Genomic DNA, 25,395 nt, shown 5'->3' on the forward strand with positions numbered 1-25,395 from the left:
AGAACTGACTTGAACGCAGTTTTACTCCTTGTGTACTACGCGCGCACACACACACACACACACACACAGTTAATCCTGTGCAGACTCTGCCAACCTTATTACATAAGAACCCATAAAGCACACTGATCGTCTGTTTTAGCAGAACGTACGACGACAAAAAGGTAAATATTAAAAAGGAAGTCGCCACACCATTCTGGTTGGATCTGGTTAGGAATGTAGCACACAGACAGCCATTTCCAACAAAGCACACGGTCTCATTGGCCTATGCCTGGAGCGGTTTCTGTTCTCTCTTCCACCCCTCCCCCGCCCCCCCCATCCCCATCCCTTTTGTGGAAGAATTTACTAGTGTGTTTTTGCGCCAGTAAAACGCTCTTTCTGCCATTCTGACATCGACTATTGCAGCTGATTCAACTGAAAATGTTGGCTATGACAACTCAGTTATAAAGGTCAGCACAGGCTGCAGAGTAACAAATGAACTTTAAGTCAAGAGACAAAAAAAAATCAAAATAGAAACGAATCGCAAAGCTCGCTGTATTTAGACATATTTGGAGCAATCTGGTCACCGATATAATTACTGGGATTTAAATGAAGTGCCAGATTAAGGGCCCAAACTTGTCCAGGAGTTGCTCTGTTTTTTTTGAGCAACTTGATTTTTCTGGAGTATCTTAAAACTCCCAATTCTGCACATTTAATTTGCGCTAGTGTAAGTGAGTTCGTTAGGATTTTTTTTTAAGTTTAGTTTTTTTTTCAAAAGGAGGCGTTACCGGCCACCTACGCCTGTTTTGGCCATTTAAGCCAGTTTGGACAGCTAATAGTTGCTCATAACTAACTTAGGCCAATGTATGTGGCCAATTGTGGCCGCACAGAAAACCCTTGCGGAGAGTTAAGAAATCAGCACAGGTACTTAATGACTTGACTAAAGAATGTGAATAGGATCTATTGTGTTCCTAACACAGATGAGGCTGCACACAGGGAGGTTAAAGTAACAGTGACCTCAGTCTTTAATAAGACACTCCAGAGAGAGGAACAGGCCTTAGGGGCTGGCTTACATACAGTGCTCCTAAGGGAGGCTGGGAACCCTTGGGACTTCAGGGGATGAGCTCCCTGGTGGCGGAACATGGGAGTGCATGCTTTACAGATACACAACATCACACCCCCCCCCCCAAAGTCAAAGTGAAAACTATTTACAAGGTGAGGCGGTCGGGAGCCTTTCTTTCCCTGATGGACCGCCTCGGTACAAATGTCTGTTCTGGTGTGTTGGCTGTGCCCTCGTTGGGCTGGCGTGTTGTTGGCCCTGCAGGGCTGCTGGGTGAGCCTGGCCTTGCTGGGCTGTTGGGTGTGATAGGTTCGATTTCCTGGTCTGGCGTGGTGTCGTTGATCCTTTGGGTGTGTGTTGTGGGCTGGAAAAAGGTGGTGTCTGCTGTGGGTTGTTCAGGGCAATCTGTGAACCGCAGCCTCGTTTGGTCCAGGTGCTTTCTGCAAATTTGTCCATTGTCTAGTTTGACTACAAACACCCTATTCCCTTCTTTAGCTATCACTGTGCCCGCGATCCACTTGGGACCATGCCCATAGTTTTGCACATACACAGGGTCATTCAGATCAATTTCCCGTGACACAGTGGCGCGACCAGCTTACATTTTGTTGCTGCCGCCTGCTCTCTACCTGTTCATGCAGGTTGGGGTGAACCAGCGAGAGTCTGGTTTTAAGTATCCTTTTCATGAGTAGCTCAGCCGGGGGCACCCCTGTGAGCGAGTGGGGTCTCGTGTGGTAGCTGAGCAGTACTCGGGACAGGCGGGTTTGGAGTGAGCCTTCTGTGACCCGTTTAAGGCTCTGTTTGATGGTTTGTACTGCCCGCTCTGCTGCCCATTGGAGGCTGGTTTAAATGGGGCCGAGGTAACATGTTTGATCTCATTGCGGGTCATGAATTCTTTAAATTCGGCACTGGTGAAACATGGCCCGTTGTCACTGACCAGTATCTCAGGCAGGCCGTGGGTGGCAAACATGGCCCTCAGGTGGCGGTGCTTCCCGACAGCATTTCATATTCAATCCATTTTGAAAAAGCATCCACCACCACCAGGAACATTTTACCGAGAAACGGGCCCGCATAGTCGACATGGATCCTCGACCACAGTCTGGAGGGGCCAGGACCACAAACTTCTCTGGGCGCGTTGCTCAACTGAGCACATACGCTGCATTGCCGTACACAGGACTCTGACTTAGAGTCGATACCGGGCCACCACACGTGGGATCTGGCTATCGCTTTCATCATTACTATACCCGGGTGTGTGCTGTGGAGATCCGAGATGAACCTCTCTCTGCCCTTTTTGGGTAGCACTACGCGGTTACCCCACAACAGGCAGTTTGCCTGAATGGACAGCTCGTCCTTTCACCGCTGGAATGGCTTGATTGGCTCTTGCATTTCAATGGGGTTGCTGGCCCAGCTCCCATGCAGTACACAGTTTTTTTTACTAGGGACAGCAGAGGATCTTGGCTGGTCCAAGTCCTAATCTGGTGGGCCGTGACAGGTGATTTATCATTTTCAAACGCTTCCATGACCATCAACAAGACTGCGGGTTGCGCCACCGTCAACAAGTTTGCAGGCTGCGCCATTTCCACCCCCGTGGTGGGCAATGGTAGCCGACTGAGAGCATCCACACAGTTCTTGGTGCCTGGCCTGTGGCGGATGGTAAAGTTATACGCTGATAGCGCGAGTGCCCACCTTTGTATGCGGGCTGAGGTATTAGTATTTATCCCCTTGTTTTCAGCGAACAGGGATGTGAGGGGCTTGTGATCGGTTTCCAGCTCAAATATGAGGACAAACAGGTACTGATGCATTTTCTTTACCCCGAACACACACGCTAATGCCTCTTTTTCAATCATGCTGTAGGCCCTCTCGGCCTTAGACAAGCTCCTGGAAGCATAGGCGACAGGTTACAACTTCCCTGCAACGTTAGCTTGTTGTAATACACACCCGACTCCGTACGACGACGCGTCACATGCTAGCACAAGTCTTTTACACGGGTTATACAATACAAGCAGCTTTTTGGAGCATAAAATGTTTCTGGCTTTCTAAAAAAGCAATTACTTGTTTTTTTCCCCATACCCAGTTCTCACCTTTGCGCAGTAACACATGTAGGGGCTCTAAAAGGTCGCTTAACCCCGGTAGGAAGTTACCAAAATAGTTGAGGAGTCCCAGGGACCACCGCAGCTCCGTGACATTGTGTGGCCTGGGCGCGTTCCTGGTAGCCTCTGTCTTGGCGTCTGTGGGCCAAATGCCGTCCGTCGTGATCTTTCTCCCCAAAAACTCCACTTCTGTTGCCATGAAGACGCATTTTGACCTGTTCAGCCGCAGCCCTACGCGATCCAGTCGCTAGAGGACCTCCTCCAGGTTTTGTAGGTGCCCGGCGGTGTCCCGATCCGTGACCAATATGTCGTCCTGAAAGACCACCGTGTGTGGTACCGACTTGAGTAGGCTCTCCATGTTTCTCTGGAAGATCGCTGCAGCCGACCGAATTCCAAACGGGCATCTGTCGTAGATGAACAGTCCCTTGTGTGTGTTGATGCAGGTGAGGCCCTTCGAAGACTCCTCCAGCTCCCGTGTCATGTAGGCCGAAGTCAGGTCGAGCTTGGTGAACGTCTTGCCTCCTGCCAGCGTCGCAAATAGGTCGGCTGCATTAGGTAGCGGGTATTGGTCTTGTAGCGAGAAACGATTAATAGTTACTTTATAATCGCCGCAAATCCTGACCGTGCCATCACTTTTGAGTACTGGAACAAACGGGCTGGCCCACTCGCTGAATTCCATTGGGGAGATGATGCCCTCGCATTGCAGCCTGTCCAGCTTGATTTCCACTCTCTCCCTCATCATGTGAGGTACTGCTCGCACCTTGTGGTGAATGGGTTGTGCCTCTGGGACCAAGTGGATCCGCACCTTCGCCTCGGAAACGTTTCCAATGCCTGGCTCAAAAAAGGAAGGAAATTTGTTAAGAACCTGGGTACATGAGGCCTCATCGACATGTGATTGCGCTCGGATGTCATCCCGGTTCCAGCAGATTTTGCCCAGGCAGCTCCTTCCAAGCAGTGTGGGGCCATCGCCCGAGACAATCCAGAGTGGCAGTTCGTGCACTGTGCCCTCGTAGGTGACCTTGACCATGGCGTTGCCCAGGACAGTGATGAGCTCTTTGGTGTACGTGCTCAGTTTTGTGTGGATGGGGCTCAGAGCTGGTCTGAATGCCTTGTTGCACCACAGTCTCTCAAACATCTTTTTACTCATGATGGATTGGCTAGCGCCAGTGTCCAGTTCCATGGCTACGAGTAAGCCATTCAATTTTACATTTAGCATTATAGGTGGACATTTCGTCGAAAATGTGTGCACCCTGTATACTTCAGTATCTGCCTCCTCTCTCTCCGAGGCTCGAAATTGCTTTGATCCACCATGGATCGATCTTCCTCTGCCACGTGGTGGTTAGCAGGTTTTGCAGAGCTTGCAGTTCGTTGGAGGTGCCCCATTGTTCCACAGCTCTTGCAAACATACCCTTTGAAGTGGCATGAATAGGCTGAATGGAAGCCTCCACAACACTAACAAGGTGTGAATTGCCTTGCATTCATCCTTTGTTGGGGATTCAGTCATCTGGGTCACCAGAGGCTTGCTGGCAGTTGCAGACTCGGGTTCTGCCCTGTACATTTCTGCTCGCAAACACAGTTCCAGTTAATTTATGAACATTGCTAGCACTTGTGTGCTGAGAGATTTGTTTGGTGTTATCACTGGTGGACATAAATGCCTGTGCTAACATAATGGCCTTACTGAGGGTCGGTGTCTCTACAGTCAAAAGTTTTCGTAGGCTGGTCTCGTGGCCAATGTCCAGTACAAAAATGTCTCTGAGCATTTGCTCCAGGTAGCCATCAAATTCATATTGTCCTGCAAGTCGCCTTAGCTCGGCGACGTAGCGCGCCACTTCCTGACCTTCAGATCGCTGGCACGTGTAGAACCGATACCTCGCCATCAGCACGCTCTCCCTTGGGTTAAGATGCTCCCGAACCAGTGTACACAGCTCCTCATACGACTTATCTGTGGGTTTCACTGGAGCCAGAAGATTCTTCATGAGGCTGTAGGTCAGTGCCCCGCAGACTGTGAGGAGGACCGCTCTCCTTTTTGCAGCGCTTCCTTCTCCATCCAGCTCGTTGGCTACAAAGTACTGGTCTAGCCGGTCGACATAGGCTTCCCAGTCCTTACCCTCCGAGAACTTCTCCAAGATGCCCACAGTTTGCTGCATCTTTGCGTTGGATTCGTATTCTCGTTGCCAGTTATTGTGTTCCTAACACAGATGAGGCTGCACACAGGGAGGTTAAAGTAACAGTGACCTCAGTCTTTAATAAGATACTCCAGAGTGAGGAACAGGCCTTAGGGGTCGGCTGAAATACAGTGCTCCCAAGGGATGCTGGGATCCCTTGGGACTTCAGGGGATGAGCTCCCTGGTGCGGAACATGGGAGTGCATGCTTTACAGATACACAACAGGATCAATCATCATCATAGGCGGTTCCTCGAACAAGGATGACTTGCTTCCACGAGTTCACAGGTGTTTCGATGAAGGACCCGATGTTCCAGTCCTGAACTCCAATTGAGGGGGTGGAAGATGCCTATGCGTGAATTTTTTTTAACGTGCGGTGACCGTTACACACCAGCCACCATACAGGCTTGACAGAGCTAGGTCTTGGTCCAGTGGCAAGGATTAACCAAGACGACTGGAGACCTGCTCTGCTGCACGGACCTCGCAGACATACCGCAGTGTGGGCTGGCCCATGCTGCCCCTGGGCCCTTGACTCTTCTGGGCCCCGTACCCTCATCTGTCGCACTTCCGCCACGATCTCTCGCCGCTCCTCTGCCATAAACATTCACCGCATCTTGCCACAAACACTCACCGCTCATCCGCCCCGACCTTCCCACTCCTCTGTACATGGGTCCACCCGATGTTCCTGCCCATGCTCCAAAACGGCAACCAGGGTTTTGATGACATCACCCAGTCGCCCATCTCAAAATTGGCGAATACTTGGAGCAGCTCGTGCTGAAGGTTGAAATGGTACGCCGCTCCAGCTCTTTTATAGCCCGACCTGCGGAGCTGTTCTCTCGCAGGTCGGGGAGCTACGATGAGATCAAACAGCTATACAGGACTGACAAACTTCGCAAAGTTAATTTACTATACAACCGAAGCACTCATGGAAGTTTAAACTACAAAAATAAAAGTAGTAAAGAGACAAAACATATTTACATAATTTTTTCAAAATATCCAAATAAAAAATAGAAGTACCTCCTACTCGTAGGAAAGTTTTTTCATCAACAGTTAAGGAAAGTCTTGAGTAAGCTCATTAAAATTACTGGCTACACAGTTATCACCCCCCCCCCCCCCGCCACCCCCCAAATCAAAACTCTCCTCTCTCTCTTCTTCTCCCTCCTTCCTTCCTTCCACCCCCGATCAAAAGTCTCCCCGCACCAACCTGTTTCTTGTAGCCCTCAGCGTGGGAAGGCAGCCTGCCGGCCTGTGTCGCAGACCACTCGGCCGGGGATAAGGGCGGGACGCGTTGGTACCCACGCTGCAGGCACGCATCATTATCATGGGAGGAGCTACTGCGCATGTGTGAACGCTCTACTGGACATACGGACAGCTGCCGGCACTCTTTTAGGCGCAGGGCCCTAGCCCCCCCCCCCAATGGACTCGCCACGCCAAGCCCCGGGTGAGTCGGCAGAGGGGCCAGAACCCCGGGACATCTTTTTGTTGCCGTTTGGATTGTAGGAAGTCGGCGCATCCCACGTGAGTGAACCGAAAAAAAGAGGGCCAAATTTGGGCCCATAATATCTACATCGAGATTAAAAAAAAAACTGAATCCCTGAAATATGAATTACAACAGAAAATGCTGGAAATATGCAGCAATTGAAAAAGAAAAGACCGGTTAATGTTTTGGGTGGAGACCTTTCTTTCATCAGTTCTCATAAACGAGTTCCGCCCAAAGCTGTCTTGTTTCCAGGTTTGCAGTTGTACATTGTCTTTATGAAAAGGAGAATTGTACAGTAGTCACTATGGACGGGAAGTACCTGAGACACAGGTCAGAAAGTTATAATTGCATATAATTAAACAGATTATCTGTAATTTTTTAAAAATCATCGGTACTTTGCTTACACAAGTCTCTTTTGTCAAGTTAATTTGCTGCCATCTTGGGTTAGAATAATGCCCCCAATAATGCAGTGTGCACCATCTACAAGATGCACTGCAGCAACTCGCCAAGGCTTCTTCGGCAGCACCTCCCAAACCCGTGACCTCTACCACCTAGAAGGACAAGGACAGCAGGCGCATGGGAACGCCATCATCTCTCCAAGTTACACACCATCCTGACTTGGAAATAGATATTCGCTCCTTCATTGCCGCTGGGTCAAATTTCTGGAACTCCCTCTCTAACAGCACTGTGTGAGTATCTTCACCACACGGACAGCAGCAGATCAAGGCGGCGGCTCACCACCACCTCAAGGGTAATTAGAGATGGGCAATAAATATCAGCATTGCCAACGATGCCCACATCACAAATAAAAAAACTGTACATTTTTCAACCTCAAAAGACCAAATTTGACAGGAAGTGGATCGCTGGAGCTTTCTTCCATCTTCCACTGGCTTCTTCAGTAGCAAATTCATTGCAAGAACTTAATTAGGAGTGGGAGTAGGCCATTCGGCCCCTCAAGCCTGCTCCGCCATTCAATAAGATCACGGCTGATCTTCTACCTCATCACCTCCTTCCTGCACTATCCCCAGATCCCTTGATTCCCTTAATATCCAATTAGTCAAAATAGAAATGTCACACGCTTGTAACTTTACCAAAGTATATCCAATACCAATGATAAAAAAACTGAAAATAGGGCCTCCTTCCAATCAGGTATGAACATGGATTCTGAAGAATCGGATAAAGGTTAACTACAATAAGTGACCGCACCGGTTAATGCCTTGGAACAGGAAATGCAGTAATACCCAAGTGCAAATTGCACAGGGCCCACTTCCATTTGCCCACAGAAATTGCATCTCGTGTCATGCTTCAAATCTAAAACAGGATGTTAAACATTCATGGTTATATTACCGTAAGTATACACCTGTATTTGCATCATGTGGAACTCCATCCACAATTCTTGTATAGCGTAGTTGAGGACCCATGACTCTTGCAAATGTTCAAAGACAGTCCAAAAAATTGGAATTACACTTGGTCTCGACTCTCTCAAGGGCAACTGTCAAGCCCGAGCCTCATTAAATGATGCCAATGAGCTGCAAGTGCCAAGCAAGCAGCCTGCTGCGGATTGCCAGTTCTGGGAGGGTTGTAAATCGGCCGGCCATCCAGCAGGATGGGCTGGGGTATGGGGCCTTAAACTAGCCAACAGTGGGCCAGTTTCATTGGGGACCCAGAAGATGTTAATGTCGGTGTTATAAAATGACTCCTACATTGGTTAATTTGGCAGTTATGTTGATCCCTCCAGTACTGGATGAACAAGATCACAAGATAATTACAGATAATAAAGAGTTTTTGACTCATTCTAATTCATCCCCCCAGAAAGACCCTACAATTCCACCCACCACTTTAGTATTTAATGATTTCTTAAATGACACCAGGATTTTCATCTCCACTATTGATTTGGAAGTCCACTCCAAATCTTGATGATTCTGAAGTTTCCCGATATCAGCTTTCAATTTACCTTGTATGAGTTTCAGCTGGTGGCCACTTGTCCTACTCTAACTATACAATTCCCTCAGAATTGAGCCACGTTAAAGGTTTAACCAGGTTCATTATGTGTTTTGGGACAAGTTCGATGGGCAAACTTTTTTTTTAATATATAGGTTATAGGAAAGTAGGAACAGGAGCAGGCCATTCAGCCCCTCGAGCCTGTTGTGCCATTCAATTAGATCACGGCTCTTCTGTATTTTGGTTCCATATCCCTTATTACCTTTGCCGAACAAAAATCTATCAATCTCAGTTTTGACATTTTCAACAGCTTTTTGGGGAAAGGGACTCGAGTCTAACCAGAGCTTTATACAACTGTAACGCAAGTTTCACCCCTTAGTATTGCAGCCCCCTTGAGATAAAGGCCAACATTCCATTAGCCGCTTTAATCATTTTTTTGTGCCTGTCCACGAGCATTTTGATCGTATATAAACAAAAACAGAATTTGTTAATCAAAATTTGAAACTTTAAAAAGGTATAAAGATTGTCAGAGCTTCTGTAAAGCTGAACATCTAAATGGTATAAAGTTGTATATAAATACTTTCAGCCAATATTGATAAAGTGTCAGCCAAGTTCTACATAGATATTAATATTAAATTCACGGTGGGCATTAAGGGTTTATAATTCAGCAACATACTGGCAAAGTTCAAATAAAATTAATTAAAAATATTACAATTCACTTGAGTTGCAGTTTTTCACTGGATTCATGCCAGTACTCAGATGAAACAATGGTAACAAGAAAAATAACATCCCTCGTGCATTGATTTGGTTAAAGACTTGATCCACAGGCTTCCAAGATTTATTGGAGTTCCTAAATCCAATCATTCCACCACTGCTCTTTCAGCTTTTCATTCAAATTCTGTTCACCACAGTTTAGAATGAATAAGGTGTACACAACATGTGGAAAGTTGCAATTTTACTGACAAGCATAGCACGTTGGCATTTTAAAGCTCTGTGGAGCAGCAGTATTTTTTAAAAGACACAAACAAATCAGTTCTGGGGAGACACTCTCACAGTCAATTACAAAGTAGCTGACAATAACCTGGAATAAAATCACATGCCACCCAGGGAGAAGACTGACTGCTTTGTTAAAACTTGCATTTTAACACCAAGAGTCCTGATAATCTCATCAGCAAAACCACCTTGAACCAATAAATATCAAACAGCCTCACAACCTGAAGGAGCTTGAAGACACAGCAAAAACAAGACGACAGCACAAAGCTAACACTCCACTGATAGTAAATCTGCCTTAAAGGGAATTCTTCCTATTTAATAACACAAAATAGTTTAGCAAACAATGCTGTAACAGCACAATCCTTTAATCACGTGAACTCATCACATTGTTTACATCTGATGTCATGGGGGAAACGCGCAGCTGTCATTTCTCCCAGCTCCAAATTAGATTTGTTGATGGATGGCCACTAATATCACAATTCAACCAGCATCTTGTACTTTTAAAAATATACATGGAGGCTGCCCAATAAGTTAGTGGGTAAATACACTGCCCAATCTGGTACTGAGCCAAAGAGACCACGATAGTTCTAGATTCAATCCCAGCCTGTCCTGAGCAATAACAGTAGCCTCACAGAGTGCCCCACTGAGACTGTGTGAGGCTACTGTTATTGCTCAGGACAGACTGGGATTGAATCTAGAACTATCGTGGTCAGCCAGGACTTTCCTTCCTCAAGGCAATCGAGTGACATCCTCCCACCCCGGAAAGTGCTAGGGTGACATTAGCTTAGCCAGAGTGTCAACTCACTGTTAAATAGCACACAAAGAATAATACCATGGAACCAAATCCAACAAGTGCCACACCTTTAGGAATGAAATAAAATGATCAGAATCCTCACAAGTGTCAGCCGTGGCTCAGTGGGTAGCACTCTTGTCTGAGTCAGAAAGTTGCGGGTTCAAGTCCCACTCCAGGGACTTAAGCACAAAAATCTAGGCTGATAATCCAGTGCAGTACTAAGGAAGGTTGGAGGTGCCGACTTTTGGATGAGACGTTAAACTGAGGCGCCGTCTGCCCTCTCAGGTGGACGTAAAAGATCCCATGGCACTATTTAAAAGAAGAGAAGGGGAGTTTATCCCCGGTGACCTGGTCAATATTTACTCCTCAATCAACATAAACAGATTATCTGGTCATTATCACATTGCTATTTGTGGGAGCTTGTTGTGTGCACGTTAGCTTCCACGTTTCCTACATTGCAACAGTGACTACACTTCAAAAACTACTTCATTGGCTGTAAGTGCTTTGGTCCAATGTAGAAAACAAGACACTTGGGAACAAATATCATAAATCAACATAAACCAATACTCAATAATCTGTAGTCACAGCCTATGGAAAAAAGCAATGGCCAGAAGGGTTCAAACGCAAAATGCTTTAATTCACTCTGCACCCCTGGATCAGATGGAGGATTTAAGGTTCGCACTCCTGACTGCGTTCCAGTGAAAGTGTTGGTGTGATGTCGGGTGAGAATGGAATTGTGCTTAGCCGTGATGCCCTCCGCTTCTGAATAGCCAGCTGTCATTCAAGATTCTCGGCTGAAGAATGGCATGGTATGGGAGGACTGCAAATGTCCATGGAACGATGCTCCAACAATGGCCAATGTTTGGGGGGGGGGAAAGAATCAGAAAATTGAAGCATTAAGAACTTCAATTTTTTTTTAAAAGGGCCTGGCTGGTTCAAGTCAGCAATGCTAATTCTGAGAGTCTGGCTAATTTACAGAAGCTGAAAATGTACTTTACCTTTCTTCTTTTTTTTTTTACATACAGTTTCTCAGCAACATTTTGCAAAGACCCTACACAAGGTTATTGTATGCGTGAGCACAATGCAGTAAACACTGGTTGACATCAGCCAAATGGTCGATCAAATCAGTCACTCCTCCAGGTGTTAAATTTATTCATCTAGGCGCAACAAACTATTGCTCATTCATATAAATTTTTATGCCTATGACTTCATTGAGTACTTTTCAGAAAGCATTTTAGTAGCAACAAGTATTACAGGAATTAAGTCAGCGTGCATCATACCAGTCCAAAATTGATCGAGGCCTCCACATTTACCAAGAGAAGTTCATCAAGACATATTACTTCATTAATTTAATAGCACCAAACCCTGCTGTCCTCCAAATACTAGTAAACTAAAAAGAAATAAGTTCCATTTCGTTCTCCCGCTTTCTCAGTCGCATCTGTCCTGACGATAACACTTTCCACACCAGTGCTTCTGATGTGCCTTCCTTTTTCCTCAAACAAGGATTCCCCTCCACCGTGGTTGACGGGCCCTTGACCATGTACATCCCATTTCCCATACTACTTTTCTCACCCCTTCCCCTTCCTCCCAGAACCACAATAGGGTTCCCCCTGTCCACACTTTCCACCCCACCAGCCTCCATATTCAATGGATCATCCTCCACCATCTCCATTGCGATACCACCACCAAACACACCTTCCCCTCCACTCCCCTCTCAGTATTCTGAAGGGAACATTCCCTCCACAATACCCTGGTCCACTCTTCAATCACCCGCTGCCCTTCCCATGGAACCTACCCTTTCACCTCCTCTCTTCCCACTGTCTAGGGCCCCAAACACTCCTTCCGGGTGAAACAGCAACTTACTTGTACTTTCAATTTAGTATACTGTATTTGTTGCTCACAGTACATTGGGGAAACCAAACACAGATTGGGCGATCGGTTTGCTGAATACCTCCGTTCAGTCCATAAACGTGACCCTGAGCTTCCAGTCGCTTGTCATTTTAATTCTCCATCCCACTCTGACCTCGGCCTCGTACATTGTTCCAATGAAGCTCAATGGAAGTTTGAGGAACAGCAACTCATCTTTCGATTAGGCACTTTACAGCCTTCTGGACTTAACATTGAGTTCAACAATTTCAGATCATAACCACTGCTACCATTTTTTTTCAGCCAGCAGGTGCTGGTAATGATTCTGCTGTTGCTTTTACAGTTCCTCGAGACCCCTTTTGCCTTTCACCATCATCCCTTTTGTAATTTAATCTCTCCTGCCTTCTACCCTATTTGTTCTTTCTTCCTCCCCCTGTGGCTTGGGGGAGCCATACAAGGTGGAATGACTGCAATGGGAAAAAGTGGGTACAAGGGCATAAAAGGCAGAGGTTCAGAAGTATCATGGCGAATGGTGGGCCAATGGTTAGGCAATACAATTGGTTTAGATCAAGAATATGCATTACATATTATAAAGCAGAAATTGGACATCACTGAAGATGACAGCAGGATTCTACAAAAGTGAACTCAGCTATAATGGTCTAACATGCTGTTGCTGCACCTGCCAACACAACATGGAACTACTAACCTGGAGTATACTTAACCTAATATGCAGACTTCCCCTTTTACGCTGTAATATTGCTATTAAAAAAAACTCAAAAATGTTAAGCCTTTTAAAGAGGTGTAACTGGTTTTCGATGGTGTACTGGGTCATAACGACTGAACAACCTCTCTGGCCCTGTAAAACTAATTTTATAGTTGTGGAATGTCAATTTTTTTCCATTAGAGTAAGAACTCCATAGATTTTTATATATATTTAAGTTTACGATATTTCAGCTTCCACCTTAATCCCATGTGTATGTCTCAATCTTTATTTCGCTCTCTGTAAAATGTATAAAAAGTGAAGGATAATCAGTGCTTTTTACTTCCTGGTTTGCTGTCTCTGGGATTTCTTCAATGTGATTGGCTGCTTAGCCTACTTGATGACATCACTGTTGTTAGACGCTGGAGATCCCCGAGAATTAGTGCCAGAATCAAACTAACGCTGGGAAAGGTGAAATGCACGACACAGAGATAGTTAGATCTTTGTGGGCAGTTTTTTTTTTAAAACGAGGTCAACGACGAGCACTGTCCCTTCGCCACTGACTGCAAAATCTAGGCCATAACATCTGCCGGAAGATGCTGTGCCACAATTGGTCTCAGAGCCCAAGCTATCAGGAAAGTAAGAGAAAAATAATGTTTCCAGGATCACAGGTGTCAGATGGAAGAAAAAAAAGCTCGGCTGCAATGCTATCCGTGGTTCGATACCCTGCAACACTCCCAGTTACGGCTCATATGTAAAGAATGGGCACTTGGCCACTGCTGAACTGCACCCCAACGAACGTCAGTGACTTCAAGAGCGATTCATTCCACCAGGCTTCGCTGCTCAGATTTTCCAAACAACAACAACTTGTATTTATATAGCATCTTTAAAGTGGTGAAACGTCCCAAGGTGCTTTACAGGAGTATTAGAAGATAAAAAAATTGACACCGAGCTGCATAAGTGGGAATTAGCGCAGGTGACCAAAGCTAGGTTTTAAAGAGCGTCTTGAAGAAGGAAAGAGAGGTAGAGAGGTTTAGCCAGGGAGTTCCAGAGCTTAGGGCCTAGGCAACAAACAGAAGGCACGGCCACCGATGGTTGAGCGATTATAATCAGGGATGCTCAAGGGGGCAGAATTAGAGGACCACAGATTGGGGGGAGGGGGGTGGAGAACTGGAGGAGTTTAGAGATAGGGAGGGACGAGGGCATGGAGGAATTTGAAAATAAGGATGAGAATTTTGAAATTGAGGCGTTGCTTAACCGGGAGCCAATGTAGGTCAGCGAGCACAGGGGTGATGGGCGAGTGGGACTTGGTGCGAGTTAGGACACGGAAACCCAAGTTTTGGATCACTTCTAGTTTATGTATGGTAGAATGTGGGAGGCTGGCCAGGAATGCGTTAGAATAGTCAAGTCTAGAGGTAACAAAGGCATGGTTGAGGGCTTCAGCAGCGGATGAGTTGAGACAAGGGCGGAGACGAACGATGTTAGAGGTGGAAATAGGCGGTCTTAGTTATGCTGCAGATATGTGGTCGAAAGCTCATTTCAGGGTCAAATATGACACCACGGTTGCGAACAGTCTGGCTCAGCCTCAGACAGAAGTTAGGGAGAGGGATGGAGTCAGTGGTGGGGACTGAAAACAATGGCGGGGACTGAAGACAATGGCTTCGATCTTCCAATATTCAATTGGATAAAATTTCTGCACATCCAAAACTGGATGACTGACAAGCAGTCTGACAATTTAGAGACCATAGGGTCGAGAGAAGTAGTAGTGAGGTAGAGCTGGGTGTCATCAGCGTACATGTGGAAACTGATGCTGTGTTTTCGGATGACGTCGCCAAGGGGCAACATGTAGATGAGAAATTGGATGGGGGCCGAGGATAGATCATTGGGGGACACCAGAGGTAACGATGCGGGACGGGAAGAGAAGCCATTGTAGGTGATTCTCTGGCTACGATTAGATAAGAATGGAACCAGGCGAGTGCAGTCCCACCCAGCTGGACGGCGGTGGAGAGGTTTTGGAGAATTATAGAGTGGTCAACTGTGTCACAGGCTGCAAACACGTCAAGGAGAACAAGGAGGAATAGTTTGCCTTTGTCACAGTCACAAAGGATGTCATTTGTGACTTTGTTGAGAGCCATTTCGGTACTGTGGCAGGGAACCTTGCAAATCCACAAATATATAGGGAGAGTGCACCACAAAAAGGTTGAAGGTGCGCCTTATATGAAATATAATTCTCGGAGGGGGTGAGGAAAGAGAAATTCCTGAGATACGATCTATATTTGCATCGATTCGGCACCACAAAGAAAAGACAGTTACACTGAATATTGTAGGAAGCTTTACCATTAAAATGAGTGGGAAGAAGGGAGACTGTAGTGACATTATTGCAGCTTAGCTGACTGAAAACATTTGGCTGCCATTAAGCGCGATACAATATGAAGTCAGGAGCATCAACACCAGATGTAACGTGAGGGGGCAGTCTAGTTTCAACACTAGCTGCTCTCCAACAAAAGGACTTCTACCCCAAATAGCAATGTTGAAGTTTTGCCAGCTTTAATATTTATTACTATTTCTAAGCAATGTGACAGCTAGATAGTATAATTTTGATGTGAAAATTCATACAACTTGTCTGCAAATCCTGAAGTAAAATGAGCTACTTTTACAACTGAAAACGTGTTCTAGATTAGGGTTTCTCCCAACTTTATAAAATGGGGCCCAATCCCAGTGGATCTTGTTTTTTTCCCCACTCTGGGTCAGTATTTCCAGTTCTAACTCCCTCAACATTCTTTTCCAGGTCCTACAGCTTCAGCAGGAAGTGAGGGCAGCAGAAATGCCCACACTTTCATCAATTCTGACACACATACAAACACTCCAACAGAAGCAATGCAATTTCTGCATTTTGCAATATGCCTAACCTTTGCAAAAAATTTTCATTTCAAATCAGAACCAAAAATTGAAAAGATATTTACTTTCAACTTAGCATTTACATTACTTAAAAGGGTTCATATATCCTAAGTCAACACTAAATTATACAATATAGTCACATCAAATATGTAAACAGATTTCTCATGGATTTGCAACATGACTGCGGCAGTCTCTGAACTTCTGTCTAAAAGTGCAGTTGCCTGCATGAAACCATGGGAGAGGGGAAATGGTCAAAAAAGTGGGTCGCTTGAAATCTGGCAAATTTTACTCATTGGGGTTTAGTAATTTCAGCGCTCTTTTATACTATGGATTAGGACTCCAGGTGTTCTGCACAGGCGCCAGCAGCAAATTATCAATCAGAAAACCGGCATTAGAAATGTTTCTAACAATTTGTAAAACATAGTGCATTGTTTTGATCAGGAACACCACTGCAGGGGGGCAGCATTATTAGCGGCAATAAAACAGCTTACATTTATATAACAACTTCATACAGGCAGAAAAACATCACGAGGTGCGTCGTGGAGGCTTGAGGAAAAGGGACGCTGAGCTAGGAAACTGGAGGGATTTCCAAAGGATTAGTCAATTAGGTTTTAAGGATGTTCTTAAGGAGGGAGGTGGTGAGGAAGAGGAACTGGGAGGGAGAAATTCCAGAAAATGGTTGGGTCAGACAAGGAGTGGGGCCCCAAGCAGGGCAAAAAAGGCAGATTGCAAAATTGGGCTTGGATCTGGGATGGCAGCTAAAATGCGCACATAAACAGAAAACTGTTGAAAACAGGGTCTGCAGGTTGATTATTCTGTACTTATTACATATCAAATTAAAAACAGGTAAAGAGCATTAATTTTCAGATTGCTGTTAGTGCTACTGAAGATATTCTAATTATGAATCAACAAGCTCAATTCTGTTTTTCCTAAATATGTTCCTTACAAGTGAAAAAAGTGCTCAATAACTTTGCCAACAGCACCAGATTTCCTAATTAAAACTGACGCATGCAATGGAGAAAAATCTCTGCTGATCCATGCACGCCATCAAACCTCCTGTTGATCAATATTTCTTGTAAACCTACAGTAATGTCACCATTAATACTAGACAATCGCACAAAGATATGGCCTCACCAACAGCCAGTGCGGGGGCTCATGCTAACAACTCAAGACTTTGTTAGTCCCCTCTTTCCCCCCCCCGCGTTTTCCCCATGTCACAACTTTATCTGTTGCCAAAGGCAAACAGCTCATTCCCAGGTTTTGGCCAAGTTCTGAATCCATGCTCCACCATTCCCACTGTGCTCTAAATCTCTCACCATATAAAATCTAAGAAAAAGCAGGATACCATAACGTGAATCCAGAGTTAATCTAAATAGGGGTTCAGCTGTAAACCGTGGAAAATGCAGTCAACTGCCACCTTCAATTCAACTACTTGATCACTCCCAGGTTTCCCTCTCTAATCATTTTTACGTAAACTACATTCAGATAAACTTCTAGTACAAAATGACACAGGTGAAGATACTTTATACTATCTACCGTCACCATTTTCACACACACCCCTTCTATCACATTGACCATGCAATGGTAAATAAAACCAAAAATCACTAGAAATTATTGTGCTGTTAAGGCATTACTTTGATCCTAGTGTTTGCAAATGCTTATAAACCCCTAGTTTCGGTTTAGCAGTTTAATTGAGTTACGGCCTTGTAACCTAGAACTATCTGGTTTACATTTATGACAAATTATGAAAATATCCCTCGCTACTTCTACAAGGAACACAATATATTCTCTATACAATTTACCAAGGCTCAATGCAGAAGGACCAAGGACAAAATACAGTTCATGGGACCGAGGGGGGAGGAGTGTGATTTGACACTGATCCACATAAGCTTGATCACAGAGGGAGGTGGTAATGAGCATCTTAAAGGAGGAGGAGAGAGGTAGAGAGGTATAGGGGAGGGAATTCCAGAGCTTAAAAGAGAATACTGGTCTAGCTGCATAAAACAAAGATAGTATCAGTCATTATTGTACCTTTAGATACTGGTCCATTGCTAAATTTACAAATCTCAGTTTAGCAAAACCATCTTAGATTTTGAACTCAGGGATGCTTGCTACGCAACATTTTAAAGCTATTCTGCTTTCATATAGTTCTCTCTGAAAACAGTAGATTTCAGTTAGAAAACTTTTTGAATTTTGCTTTAAACTTTGAATATTGAACTACAATTTCACATACAGCCCTGCTTTTAACAGCAGTAAGCATAGAATACTGTGCGCAAAATGTCAAGTATGACACCTCAATAGACCGCAACCAAAGTTAAGCAACTTGTAATAGTTCCGTTATCAAAGGGCTGGAAAATGAGACCTGAAAGGTTACAAACTCACAACAAAAAAGGGGAGGTGCATTTTGAAGACAACCCTTGTGACATTTAAGTTCTTAAAAATTTCCCCAACAAAAATGTTGTGAACGAAACGATGATCAATACAACAACAAGTAGTGGTAAAATCATATTTTTTTGTATCAATTGCTCTCGGCAGACATTTCATTTCAAAATTAAATATCCACTGCACTGTTTCCTGGTTTATGAAAATAAAAGATATTCTGATATGCATCGCTAACTGTTTAAATCCGGTCAAAAAACTTGAGACGTTTGTAACACCTGGTAAGTGTTCTGAAATAAAGCCACTTTTTTAAAAAAGTATGAACTTTGAGAATAAGAACATAAGAAATAGGAGCTGGCATAGGTCATTCGGCTCCTCGTGGCTGCTCCGCCATTCAGTAAGATCATGGCTGATCTGATCTTGGCCTCAACTCCACTTCCCTGCCTGCTTCCCATTTCAAAATGGTCCCAAAACAGAATAGATTATCAACAGAAAATGCTGGAAATACTCAACAGGTCAGGCAGCATCCATGAAAAGAGAAACAGAGTTAATATTTCAGGGCAGTGATGAATGGTCAGCTGCCAAGGAGACCATGGCTGCATTTTATTGCCCAGCCCTAGTTGCTCTGAGATCAGAGAAGGAAACGTTAACTATGTTTCTCTCCCTTCAGATTTCCAGTATCCGCAGTATTTTGCCTTTCTGACAGAATAAAATACAATTGGCACAGTAGATCAGAACAGGTAACAATACTCAATATACCAAGGCATGCATTTTTTTTCTACATGACCGACCACAAAACTCAACGGGGCCATCAGGGATGGGAGAAAGAATCAGAGGGCAAATTGATCAGAGTACCCCCAACAGCAGATAACAGAGCAGCACTGGGAGAAATCACCAGACCACGCTCTTTCCTGGGGTATGGCATGCAGCATGGAAAGTAAACACTGCAATTTATATTAAGAAAACACAATTAAAATGCTCTGCAAATTTTTTCCAAGTTTCAAGAGGAAAAAGTGGAGGAAAGAAACTGGACGATACTGTCTGCAACTGAGATCCAGATGCAAATATAGTCCACGATAGGATGAATGCTTCATCTGACAGCTGTAAATCATTTGGACAGACTCAATTTAGTTTCTTGTGGCACAAATCCCAAGCACAACTCATTCGCACAGGCTACAAGGATGGCAAAGTGGTACGATAGTTGTAAGGCTGGAGCGCAGGTGCATTATCGAGTGTGAAAGGATCTTGTCCTTGCATCTATTACTCACATTTATATTGTGAAATGGAGCTCAAATCAGATCTGGAATCTCAATTCTATTCTATTTTGCAATGAAACTCAAGTGAGTACAACTGTCAGATCAGTCAAATCAGGTTTACTATTCAATACTAATTCGATAGCTCTAGCAAAGAACTGGCACAGGCACGATGGGCCGAAAGGCCTCCTACTGTGCTATATTATTCTATGATTCTATATCTTATCTCAGTTCATTAACTCCTGCACCTACCTGTTCAAGCTCCTTGTTCTGTATAAACTGGTTACGGATTAAACAGAACCTCCCGATACACACTTATCTACCCCATAAGAACATAAGAATTAGGAACAGGAGTAGGCCGTCTAGCCCCTCGAGCCTGCTCCGCCATTCAACAAGATCATGGCTGATCTGGCCGTGGACTCAGCTCCACTTACCCGCCCACTCCCCATAACCCTTAATTCCCTTATTGGTTAAAAATCTATCTATCTGTGACTTGAATACATTCAATGAGCTAGCCTCATCTGCTTCCTTGGGCAGAGAATTCCACAGATTCACAACCCTCTGGGAGAAGAAATTCCTTCTCAACTCGGTTTTAAATTGGCTCCCCCGTATTTTGAGGCTGTGCCCCCTAGTTCTAGTCTCCCCGACCAGTGGAAACAACCTCTCTGCCTCTATCTTGTCTATTCCTTTCATTATTTTAAATGTTTCTATAAGATCACCCCTCATCCTTCTGAACTCCAACGAGTAAAGACCCAGTCTACTCAATCTATCATCATAAGGTAACCACCTCATCTCCGGAATCAGCCTAGTGAATCGTCTCTGTACCCCCTCAAAAGCTAGTATATCCTTCCTTAAGTAAGGTGACCAAAACTGCATGCAGTACTCCAGGTGCGGCCTCACCAATACCCTATACAGTTGCAGAAGGACCTCCCTGCTTTTGCACTCCATCCCTCTCGCAATGAAGGCCAACATTCCATTCGCCTTCCTGATTACCTGCTGCACCTGCAAACTAACTTAGTGCAGTAGGCAGCACGTCAGTCTCATAATCTGAAGGTCCTGAGTTCAATCCTTAGAAAAGGCATTGATACTTGTAAAGATGTTTTTTCCAAAGAGTTTCATGCTTTCATGCACAAGGAGTCTTTCCCAGAGCAGGTGGCTCCATAGCTCAGGGGTTAGAGCACTGATCTAGTAAACCAGTGGGTCATGAGTTCAAATCTCACTGGGGCCTAATTTATTATTTATGGTGTGTCATCCAGGTCGGGTGGCACGATTTAATGTTTTATGTTTTATAGATAGACTCTAAAAGAGTTTCATGCACAAGGACCCCCAGGTCCCTCTGCACCGCAGCATGTTGTAATTTCTCCCCATCAAATAATATTCCCTTTTACAGTTTTTTCCCCCCCCCCCCCCCCCAAGGTGGATGACCTCACACTTTCCGACATTGTATTCCATCTGCCAAACCTTAGCCCATTCGCTTAACCTATCTAAATCTCTTTGCAGCCTCTCTGTGTCCTCTACACAACCCGCTTTCCCACTAATCTTTGTGTCATCTGCAAATTTTGTTACACTACACTCTGTCCCCTCTTCCAGGTCATCTATGTATATTGTAAACAGTTGTGGTCCCAGCACCGATCCTTGTGGCACACCACTAACCACCAATTTCCAACCCGAAAAGGACCCATTTATCCCGACTCTCTGCTTTCTGTTAGCCAGCCAATTCTCTATCCATGCTAATACATTTCCACTGACTCCGCGTACCTTTATCTTCTGCAGTAACCTTTTGTGTGGCACCTTATCGAATGCCTTTTGAAATTATAAATACACCACATCCATCGGTACACCTCGATCCACCATGCTCGTTATATCCTCAAAGAATTCCAGTAAATTAGTTAAACATGATTTCCCCTTCATGAATCCATGCTGCGTTTGCTTGATTGCACTATTCCTATCTAGATGTCCCACTATTTCTTCCTTAATGATAGTTTCAAGCATTTTCCCCACTACAGATGTTAAACTAATCGGCCTATAGTTACCTGCCTTTTGTCTGCCCCTTTTTTAAACAGAGGCGTTACATTAGCTGCTTTCCAATCCGCTGGTACCTCCCCAGAGTCCAGAGAATTTTGGTAGATTATAACGAATGCATCTGCTATAACTTCCGCCATCTCTTTTAATACCCTGGGATGCATTTCATCAGGACCGGGGACTTGTCTACCTCGAGTCCCATTAGCCTGTCCAGCACTACCCCCCTAGTGATAGTGATTGTCTCAAGGTCCTCCTTCCCACATTCCTGTGACCACAATATGCCTGCTCCTACTTCTTGCATTTGAAACTTAAACAAATTGTTTAAGGTGTACATAATCTTATCAAATAGAGATCAAATCTTGGATGTTTCTTGTTGAGAGCAAGCAGTATAAGTGGTACAGATCCGCTCATTTTATCCAAATGAACTGGATAGAGACCAGAATATATCCAACATAACATGTGCTGTATGGTGCAAGCCATATATGGCACGCTGCTTTGTCCATTATAACTTGGGTTTATATTAAGTTACTGCCTTTGCATACTTCAAGTCCAGGTCCTGTGCACCTGGATGCATGCCAACAGTAAAATTGCTGGGCTTCACTGGTATGGTGCTGGATACGAGTCGCACCATGGCACTTTGTGAAATTAAATTCAATAAATCAGGCAACTTGTGGGCTGAAAGAAATGTCCACGAAAGCTTCTGGATCGTCATAAAAAACGAGAAGGGAACTCTTCACTTGTAACTTCAGTCTCACACGATATGGTTGCCTCCCAAGATCCTCTTCAGTGGCCCAGCGAGCCACTCAGCTGTATAAAGCCAACCGCCATCTCTTTCTCAGAGCAACTAGGGATGGGGCAATGAAATGCAGCCAGTCTCCTCTGCACTGGCCCAGGTTGCTGCAATGTTTCCAATGTCGAGTGTTTACCCGGGGGGGGGGGGGGGGGTGGCGTAAGCCTAAAGAACGGGCCAGGTGATTTTAAAATTGTCCGTTGCATAGAGACAAGCACAATGGAGCTGTCAGCATTACAGCCTGCCTCTTCAAACATGCTTCTGTGCCAGTCAGTGAGTACAGCGCATGTAGAATGTCAAAGCAGCTGAGTTCTGAACGGCAGAGTGGGTACCTTGGGGACACGGCAGGCAGGAGACTGGCGGGCATCTTAATTTAAGAAGCTGCTTGAAACAATCATTTTAATATTGAAACAATTTTCCAAAATGAGTTTCTCTGTTATGGTCAAATACATTAAAGGTGGAGCCGACTGCAACGCGGTATGTGATGTTCCCCAATACATGTCCACACAGACCACCAATATATTTCATTAAAAAAAAATTAAATATGTTGCTAAAATCTAGTGAAAATCAGAATCGAAAACAATACAATTGCAGATAATATGATTAGACACTTTTGCCAGGGATCAATATACATGGTTAAGATGTCAAATGCTCTGCCGAGGACTTCTGACAAAAGGACTGGAAGGATTAAACTGCTCTGTTTGTTTACAGATGCCGACCAGTTTGCTGTGTATTGCGGCATTCCCTCACTAATTATTTAACTATTATAAACTGTTGCTAAATTTCACTATTCCAACAGGACATCAAATAGAAACAGTTGGAATAGTGAAGGGAAGGGAGCAGTGGGAGTGGGGGGAAGGGAGCGGGGGAGGCCAGCTGGGGGGTAGGGAGTGGGGGAGGAGGGGCCGGGGAGACCAGCCGGGGAGGGGGGGGGGCAGCGAGGGGGAGAGGCCGGCGAGGGAAATGGGCCAGGGGGGGTCGGCGAGGGAAATGGGCCGGGGGGGGGGATGGGCCGGGAGGGGGCAACTAGGGGGAAGGGGCTGGGGCCGCTAGGGGGAGGGGCCAGGGGCAGCAGCGAGGGGGAGTGGCCGGCAGCGAGGGGGCCCAGCAAGGGGGAGGGGCCAGCGAGGGGTCAGGGTCAGCAAGGGGGAAGGGCCGGGGGGGGGGCCACCAGCGAGGGGAGGGTCTGGGAGGGGGGAGGCGAGGGGGAGGGGCTGGGCCGGCGAGGGGGAGGGGCTGGCGAGGGGGAGGGGGAGGGGCTGGGCCAGCGAGGGGGAGGGGCTGGGCCGGCGAGGGTCACCAGCGAGGGGAGGGTCCGGGAGGGGGCCCAGCGAGGGGCCGTGGGGGGGGGCAGCGAGGGTGAGGGGCCAACAGCAAGGGTGAGGGGCCGGGGAGCGAGGGGCCAGCGCGGGGGAGGGGCAGGGCACCAGCGTGGGGGAGGGGTCCAGGGGGTGGCACCAGCGCGGGGGAGGAGTCGGCACCAGCGCGGGGGAGGGGCCCGGGGGGGGCACCAGCGCGGGGGAGGGGTCGGGGGGGTGGCACCAGCGCGGGGGAGGGGCCCGGGGGGTGGCACCAGCGCGAGGGAGGGGTCGGGGGGGTGGCACCAGCGCGGGGGAGGGGTCGGGGGGGTGGCACCAGCGCGGGGGAGGGGCCCGGGGGGGGGGGCACCAGTGTGGGGGAGGGGCCGTGAGGGGGAGTGGCCGGTGTACTTTACCCTCACTAACCCGGTCACCGGGGGTTTGGGGCCGGTCTGCGGCTGAAATCCATCCCCGCGGCCTCGCACAGCAACAGCCCGAGCCTGGCCGCTGCTCCGCCCCCCTCAGCAAACAAACCCTAGGCCCGCCGCGCATCCCCGGTCTGGAGTAGCGGGCCGGGCAGGGGGAGTATGGGTTAGTGAGTGCGGCGGGCCGGCGAGCGGCCCCGGTCCCTTTGTCAGATTCTGACGGCGGGGAATTTTCCCCCGTCACCGCGGGGGGAGGAGAAAATTAAAACCTGAAGAAAAAAACATGTCCGCGCCGAGCCTCCCGCCGCGGCCCCCGGGGCTCACTGACCGTGTGTGCGGGGCGGGGGCCCGCCGGCCGCTCGGTGTCGCTGGGCCGCCGCTCGCGCGCTCTTCACACCCGCCAGCATTCGGGCGCCATTTCCCGCCGCCACCGCGCTCACCCAGCGAGAGACGGCTCCCGCCGAACCCGGATGCACCGCGGGCCCGCGCACGTACCTGTGTGCACGTGCGCGCCAGGGCACGTTCCTGCTCCGCCGCGCGTGCCCTCGGAGCAGCACGTACGCGCCTGGTCAGCCCCGCCCACTCCCGTGCGTCAGACAGCCGTAGACCCGCCCATCAACTCTCCTTGGCCCCGCCCCTCCCCGTGCGTCAACTCTCTTTGGCCCCGCCCCTCCCCGTGCGTCAACTCTCTTTGGCCCCGCCCCTGCATTTGCCCGCCAATTTCAAACTGCAACATGGAGCTGATGCAGAAACACAGACTCTGCATTTATATAGCGCCTGTCACCACTCCAGCACGTCCCTCAGCGCTTCACAGCCAGTGAAGTATTTCTTAATGACGTGTAGTCACTGTTGTAATGTAGGAATCGCAACAGCCAATTTGTGCACAGCAAGCTCCCACGGACAGCTGTGTGAAAATGAACCAGATCATCTGTTTTTTTAATGATGCTGATTGAGGGATAAATATTGGGCCAGGACACCGGGGATAACTCCCCTGCTCTTCTTCAAAATAGTGCCATGGGATCTTTTACGTCCACCTGAGGGGGCAGATGGGATCTTGGTTTTAATGTGTCATCCAAAAGACGGCACCTCTGACAGTGCGGCACTCCCTCAGTGTCAACCACGTCTCTTGACTTGAATCCACAACCTGCTGACTCACAGGCGAGAGTGCAGTACAGCACAGAAGCAGGCCATTCGGCCCATCATACTCGTGAGTGTTCTTTGAAAGAGCAATCCAATTAGTGCCACTTCTCCTGCTCTTTCCTCATAGCCCT

At 46.8% G+C, this 25,395-nt stretch overlaps 1 protein-coding gene and 1 non-coding gene across 3 annotated transcripts in view; one reads left to right on the plus strand and one right to left on the minus strand.

Moving 5' to 3' along the window:
* The window catches only part of LOC139227650 (CTD small phosphatase-like protein 2), a 91,655-nt gene extending 67,057 nt beyond the window's left edge, over nt 1-24,598 (minus strand). For both annotated transcript variants that reach the window (XM_070858569.1, XM_070858570.1), the window contains exon 1: nt 24,453-24,598. The gene's annotated coding sequence lies outside the window, so the exon portion shown is untranslated. The remainder of the gene's footprint in view (nt 1-24,452) is intronic.
* On the plus strand, nt 20,744-20,817 carry trnat-agu (transfer RNA threonine (anticodon AGU)). The gene has a single exon. It is a non-coding gene; the product is annotated as a tRNA-Thr (tRNA).
* Nucleotides 24,599-25,395: the final 797 nt, after the last annotated feature.

Source organism: Pristiophorus japonicus, chromosome 17, assembly GCF_044704955.1.
Source record: "Pristiophorus japonicus isolate sPriJap1 chromosome 17, sPriJap1.hap1, whole genome shotgun sequence".
NCBI classification, from domain to species: domain Eukaryota; kingdom Metazoa; phylum Chordata; class Chondrichthyes; family Pristiophoridae; genus Pristiophorus; species Pristiophorus japonicus.